Consider the following 6,945-nt stretch of genomic DNA (forward strand, 5'->3'; position numbering starts at 1 on the left):
CACACACACACACACACACACATATTTCAAGAGAAGGAGCAGAAGAACACAAAAGACTTGGCCAAGCACCAATGAAAAAAAGACAGCAAAACTGAAATAACCCAATGACTAAAAAGCACAACAAAGTAGCATGAAGTTGAAACTCGGAAAACTGTGTGTCTCTCCTGACTCAATGAGGAAAGGGGATATACTTAAAGGAACACTTTTATGTACAATCATTTTAAATAATTGTAATGTTATCTTATTTCTCAAATAAATAAGGCCACAAATATGTGATTGACTAACCAGAGAATTTGGTTTAAAACAGAATAAAGATTCAGGACTGGAGAAATGGCTCAGTGGTTAGGAGCTGTTCTTGCTGAGAGCCTGGGTTCAATTCCCAGTACCCATATGGCAGCTAGCAACCATCCATAACTCCAGTTCCAGGGATCCAACACCCTCTTCTGACCTCCGCAGGCACTGCATGACATAGATGCACTTACAGATATGTAAGCAATACACTCATACACATAAAATAAAAATAATAAAATATCTTTAAGAGCGAATAAAGATCCATGAAATATATAAGGAATTTATATTTTAAAGAGACTAAAGATCCATGAAATATATAAGGAAATATGTAAGGAATTTTCCTCTCTGCTGCTGAGGAAACTGGTTTGGTTCTGGCCTATAGTCTCCAGTCTTTTCATTTAGGACACAGAAACCATTTCCCAAGCTAATAATCAAGAAATGATTTAAAGTTGACCTCCCAGAAGAAAAAAAAATCTATTCAGCCCACTGGCAATCACAGAATCCCTTCATAGCAAGATACCTTGCCTGCCTATCTTCCTTTCCTTTCCTTTTCTCCTTACCCCTTTCCTTTTCCCCTTTGCTTTGGTTTCCCACTCCCCACAGCCTGCTTTTGTTTTCCACTCCACTCTACTTTTATTTTCCGTTCCCCTCTTTGCTTTTGTTTCCCACTCCCCCTTTACTTTTATTCCCCCCACTTTGCTTTCCACAGCCCACCCTGCTTTGCTTGTTTTCTACCCCTAACTTTGCTTTTGTTTTCTGCTCCCCTCTGCTTTATTCCATCCCTTTTCCACACCCCTTTTTTCTTCCACCCTTTTACTTCCATCCCTCTTTTCCAACCCCCTTTCTCCCTTCCCTTTTTTTTCTACTTTTCCCCCTTCCCTTCCTTCAAAGCACTTTAGTAAAGAACTATTTTAAGGGGCTGGAGAGATAGCTCAGAGGTTAAGAGCACTGGCTGTTCTCCAAGAAGACCCAGGTTTGATTCCCAACATCCACATGGCAGCTAATAACTGTCCTAACTCCAGTTCCAAGGGAATCCCACACCCTCTTCCGACTTCTGTGGGCATTGCATGATACAAGTGCACTTACATACATGCAGACAATATACTCATACACATAAAAATTTAAAAAGAACTCTCAATTCATAGTTCACACCACACAGAGTTCATGTTAACGCCCAAGATATCCAACAACAAAACTAAATTGCAACACACACACACACACACACACACACACACACACACGGACTCCTTGTAATTTCAAGTTTTACAATTCCTATCATAGAATATCCCTACTTTGTTTCAAAGGCACATTAAAATTAATTCCCCAACTGGATGCTGAAGAAAGGATAAGGACATACAGGATGTGTGAGCTCAGAAGACTGGATAGCTGTTCCTCTGGCATACTGACGTCTAGATGCTGCCCCCCACACCAGCTGGGATTCCCAATTAGAGTCTCCTCTTTAGGAGCGCTATTTATCATCATCAGGAACAAATGGATGCAATTACTTCTTTTGAGATGTGACAAGATTTTGACTCTCAGCAAAAAGGAACAGAGCACTGGTAACAATAGGGGGTAACCTTTGTATCACACACACACACACACAGACACACACACACAATCACAAAAGCAGGAAATTAAAGTCAGAGATCTTGAATGTAGAGAAAGGGGGAAAGGAATGGAGGAACCAAAGGTGTCATCCACATTATGGAAAAAGAAAAAGAGAAAGAAAAAAAGGGAGGGATGGACAGAGGTAAGGAGGGAAATGTCTCCTCTTCCCAGAATAAATATCAATGTGCAAAACCAAGTTGAATAATGGCAACCAAGTGTTTGCTTTTTTAAGGAGCCTGAGCAATTATGAGAAGAGTTAGAAACTATCTTAATAATATGACTAGGATTTGGACAGGTGAGTCAGTTAATATATGTGACATCAAAACTAAGATTATCCAATACAGTCTCTCTGCAATTCTGAAGAATGCTACAACCATCCCATAAATCACTGCTTTATTTAAAAAAAAAAAAAATCTGTTCTAAAAAAAGAGACAACCCATTTGGAGGAGGCTGGGAGGAAGAAGGCAAAAAAAGTGACTCATAATAACCAACACTTTCTAGCCTCTAAACCATGACAAAAATATAAAACTAGTGGGTCCCATATGCAACAAAATAGGCACATTGTTAAGCTTTCACTTCATAAAGTCGAATTTAAGCAGCTGACTATGGTACTGTAAATGCCTTACTAGCATCTAGAATAATCTTACAGGGGTGTTTGTGTGTGTGTGTTACTTTCCTAGCTGCCTGGCTAAACTTGACATCTAGAATTACTCAAGGAAAGAACATTCAAGCCCAACTATTTCTCTAACTCTGAAGAATTCTTAAAATTCAAATCCACACATTAAAAAATCCTACACTGAAAGCAATGATGCCATTTGACATTTTTCTTTTTTATTCACTTTTGGGTGTACAAAATAATGCATTTCATCATGACATTTTCCAAATATATGTATCATACCTTGCTCTTATTCACCTCCCACCCTCCCCGGTCCCTCCCATCCTCCTCATTGGTCACATTTCTCACCCCTCTCTAATAGTCCTCCTTCTGCTTTCATACCACATATTTACGTGAGAGCAGATAGATATAGAGATGGTTCTGGAAGAAAATAAGCTTCCACACACCTGTTTTCCAGAGTAAGCTATTTTTTTTTTTCAATGAAAAGAATGTACCTAAAGTTTGGATGGTATTAGAGATGCCTAAGTCTCCTTTCTAAGCTTCCAAAGGCAGTTATAATACTGAAGCTCTGCAGAAATGTGTCTTCCTCCTCGTGGTGTAGCAACAGGACCCCCAAGCAAAGCTCAGGGACTGGGGAGAAGGGCAGGGGAGAGAACACTGCCCAAGAATGAAATGTCTGTTATGTTGTCCCAGTGGGACTATATATGCTACCCACAAACCTTCCAACTGGTCACTGCTTTAAGGTTTCACTCTTTGGTGACAATCATTTCAGTCCTTGACCAACAGAGAGAAGACCTGGCATTCAAGTATTCTTTTTGCCATTTTTCTAGAGCACTTTCATGTACTGGGGAAAATGCTAAATTGGGCTCTATTTTGGAACATCAGTAATAGCTGAAGTAATCTGGTATGTTAATTAATAAAGCCAAGCACGAACCGAGCAACTCCTACCAGCAGAAGTTGCAAAGATAGCTGGAATGTGACATGGTAACAATTTGAAAGAAATTAAGTTTAAAGCACAACATATGTTTTTTTGTTTTTGTTTTTTTTATGACTGCCCCGTCTACAAAAGCCGAACACTCTCATAGGCTACATGACAAGGCAGTTTCATTGAAGTCTGCAAAAATAAGAATTCAACCTCAGCCAGGCATGATGGTATACACCTATAATCCCAGTTACTGGGGAAGGTGAGGCAGAATAGCAAAAGCCCAGGAATTCAGGGCCAATCAGCTAGAGTAACACAGTGAGATAACATCTCATTTTTTTTACCAAAAGAAAGGGCTGAGGATGTAGCTCTGGTAGTAGAATGCTTGCCTAACCTGCATGAGGCCCAGGTTCAATCCTAGCACCGCATACACTGAGCATGGTAGTGCTTCACTGGGGAGATAAACAGGAAGACCAGAAGTTCAAGGCCAGCCTCAGTTACATGAGATCCTGTCTCAAAACAAACAAAAAAAGAACAAGAAAAAGCTTCCTTTCTAGCACCTTTAAGTCCAGTGAAACAAGTGACCAGTTAACAAAGGAACCTGCTGCTTCTCTGCTTCTACATGTCAGTCAATAACTGGGTTTTTTTTTTTTTTTTTTTACATTTGATCTGTTGAATCAGTTTTTCATGCCAAGTTTTGTTTCCTGTTTTCTGTTTCTGCAATTTTCTTGGTGTTCCTACACAAACTTTTCCCATAAGTCAAATAATGTTTAATCATATGAAATTATGTCTAGGTCCTTTGAAACCAAAAAGAAAAATGCATAATTCCAAAAGGAAGAAGTTTTTTTTTTTTTTTTTAAAAAAAAAAGGAAGAAAAATAATCTAGGAAAAAGAATGTTTAGACAGACCCCAGCACATCCCCACCTGGCGTGCAAGTGTGGCCACCTCTGATGTGACTTCCTTCCCAGCTCATGTTCAGACCCAGGATTCCTGGCCCCACACCAACGAATGTCAGACCATAAAAGACGCGCCTACATCTCCCTGGAGAAAACTCTTGAGTTTTGCTCACAAGGTTCTACAAGAGTGAGCAAAGCCTCCCTTTCCCCAGTGAATGAAGCACTGGGCAGTAACAGTAGCTAGAAAAAAGGGAGGACACATGCAGAGCAGTAAAGTAAAATCCCAGTTCTGCAGCTAACACATCAACATGTGCCCCTTTACCACTCAAACAACCCAATCAAACAAAAACAGCACGAATGTATACATCAGTACCCAGCACACAGGCACCCAGTAGATGGTACACACCCAAACTGGACCAAGTGTATGGAAATTTAGGTAATTTACAACCCATTTAGGCTGGCAGACGATATAAGAACTTTAAAAAAAAGTCCACTGATTTTTTTTTCAATCTATGGTATATGATTAAAATGGAATTTTCCCTCATCATCCTCTGTAGGAAATGAACAGTGGAAATTTCACATATGTTCCTATACTTTCTGATATTTTAATAAAATAACCATTTAAGGAACTCTTTCCACATGAATGTTGATGGGGAAGATAATGGGAAAGCAATACACTGAAGTAACTCAGCATTGAAAGTCATCTTGAGTTTTCACTTTGAAAGTGAGTATGTTGGGGAAATTTTTTTTTTTTTTCAGTTTGGCAAGGTAAGGAAACAAGGTGAGGAAAAAAAGTGAGGAGACAAAGGTGAGGAGACAAGGTGAGGAGACACTGAGATTCTTGATCCTTCAACTCTTAGTTTCTATGAAGCAAAACTAGAAAACAAGTTGATTCATCTCAGCCAGTAAAACAATCCTATGTGGTTACAAGACACGGAATTTTAAATGGCCTTTTTTCAAAGCACAACTCCATAAACTCAACACGGACAAAGCCACACTTTATAATCAAGTCAAAGATGACACAGCTAATGGATAGGGTGGGGGGTGAGCAGGTTCCAGGGAGTGGCAGAGGCTGAACAAAGCGACACAACTCTTTGATTTTTTTTTTTATTCTTAAAAGTTTAGGTCAGGTCTCGGCAAGGCTTATATAGTACGATGAAGGACTTCTGGAGTGCAAACACACATACACACCCCTCTCTCTGCCCAGCCATTCACCAAGAAACTCATTAGGCTCTTTTCTAAGATATTTGTACTGACACAAGGTGCTCTCAGGGAATTGAGCTGAGTACACCTCAGTCTAAAGTGGTGTTGCCATCTTCCTCGGGCAGCAAGAAGCTATCATTCACTGTCCAGGAGAGACTGATGATGACAAGCGATGGTCCACACCTTAAACACAGCTACTCAACACACTGGAGAGGTGGGGTGCAGGATGTCATTCCCAGATGTTAGCTAAGACTTGGAGAAGAAATGTGAACGGACTTCCAGGCTGGCGGGGCCCTGCAGACAGGGCTCAGTCGGGCTGAGTTCAGACAGCGTCTCGATTCTCGAGCATAGATGGGTTACTGACACATCACGTTAGTGTAATGCAGGTGCAGCAGAGGCGCCTGCTTTGAGATAACTAATGAATGCAGGGAACGCTGCGCATACAACAGGGTGCGGAACACAAAGCAGAGCTCAGGCAGGGCTGGTAAACTGAGGAAGAGGGTCTACGGAAGGTAGACAAGAATCAAACAACTAGGGCAGATACTTTCACATAGCTCATTGGTAGGGATAAGCCATTTGTCCCCACTTCGTGTGTCAGTTGCGATGTAGACTGCTCCCGTGGAATGTAGCCGTGTTTCCTGCCTGCGGGTCCTTAGGAGTGATGCCCTCATCGCCTCTAGCGGGTCAGAAGGGGGCAACGAAGCAGAATCTGGGTCCCCATTATCTTTTTCCTTCCACGAGCGTTTCCCATGACGGGCCACCTTGCAGAACCCCGGACTAGAGACAGGAGGAAAATGCCCAGCCTACGGGAACTGATAAAGCAAGCAGCGCCGCAGCCCGCACGCTGCTCAAAGTGCTGAAAACGAAGGGCCCAGCCGACACCAGCTCCTCCCGGCAGACGAGAACCAGCACGAAAGCAGGCACGGCCCTCACAAACCGTTACCAGAAAAGTTCCCCACGCTAGACCGCTCCGCAGAGCTCGCGACCAGCCGGCCGCGTCCACGCCCTCACCCTGGACCCGGGCCCGTCCGGGGGCGAGCCGGGTGGCTGCTAAATAAAACACAACACGTTGGACGTGCACCGCCTGAACTCCAGAGCAGGGCGGCCCCGGGGTGGGATGGGGGTCAGGATTCCAGGTGCACCTGCGCATCCCGCCACGCGACCACGGGCGGCCAGGACCGCGCGCCACCACCAAGGCGAGCGAAACCAGGCCAGCCGGGCGTGCGGAGGCCGGGGCCGCGCGGGGGAACGCGGCGGCGGAGTGGGTGCTGATGCTGGCGGTGCTGATGCTGCGGCCGCGGCGGGTGCTGACGCTAGTGCAGTGGGGCCGCGGCCTCCCCACGCGCACGGCGCACGCAGACCCCCGCCAAGGCCGTTCCACCGCCCGAAGGCCCCGCCGCAGCGCCCCG

At 43.8% G+C, this 6,945-nt stretch overlaps 1 protein-coding gene across 2 annotated transcripts in view; it reads right to left on the minus strand.

The window, feature by feature from the left end:
- Positions 1–6,945, minus strand: part of Dip2c (disco interacting protein 2 homolog C) — a gene marked incomplete in the record, with an annotated part of 458,386 nt that overhangs the window by 450,763 nt on the left and 678 nt on the right.

The sequence above is a fragment of the Nannospalax galili genome, unplaced genomic scaffold (genome assembly GCF_000622305.1).
Source record: "Nannospalax galili isolate Female #2095 unplaced genomic scaffold, S.galili_v1.0 scaffold399, whole genome shotgun sequence".
Taxonomy (NCBI): Eukaryota; Metazoa; Chordata; class Mammalia; order Rodentia; family Spalacidae; genus Nannospalax; species Nannospalax galili.